Source organism: Sapajus apella, unplaced genomic scaffold, assembly GCF_009761245.1.
Source record: "Sapajus apella isolate SASKATOON/1434 unplaced genomic scaffold, GSC_monkey_1.0 scaffold90, whole genome shotgun sequence".
Classification (NCBI taxonomy): Eukaryota; Metazoa; Chordata; class Mammalia; order Primates; family Cebidae; genus Sapajus; species Sapajus apella.
The window spans coordinates 149,173-149,528 of NW_022437030.1; positions in this window are offsets into that span (position 1 = coordinate 149,173).

Here is a 356-nt window from a genome sequence, read left to right on the forward strand (position 1 = left end):
GGGTGTTGGTGGGGAAGATACAGAAGTTGGGCTAGCCCAGTGCTCGGGAGTTACAGCACTCAGACACCCTGGCCTCTACAGAGCATTGCTGCAGCCATTGAAGACTGTCTCTACCAGCCTTTTGCCTTTCAAAACTGTAAGATGGGCATGGGCCTGAGACATAAGCTTCAGGCCAATGGGTTTTCATTGGCTGTTTAAGAACCAGTACTAAGGATACATTCTTTATGTTTTTCCTTCTAAAAATGTGACACAAAAGAATAATTTACACCAACTGCTTTTTATTATCGAGTTTCAGAAACCTTTCACAAGATGGTAAAAAAAAAAAAAAAAAAAAAAAAAAAAAAAAAAAAAAAAAA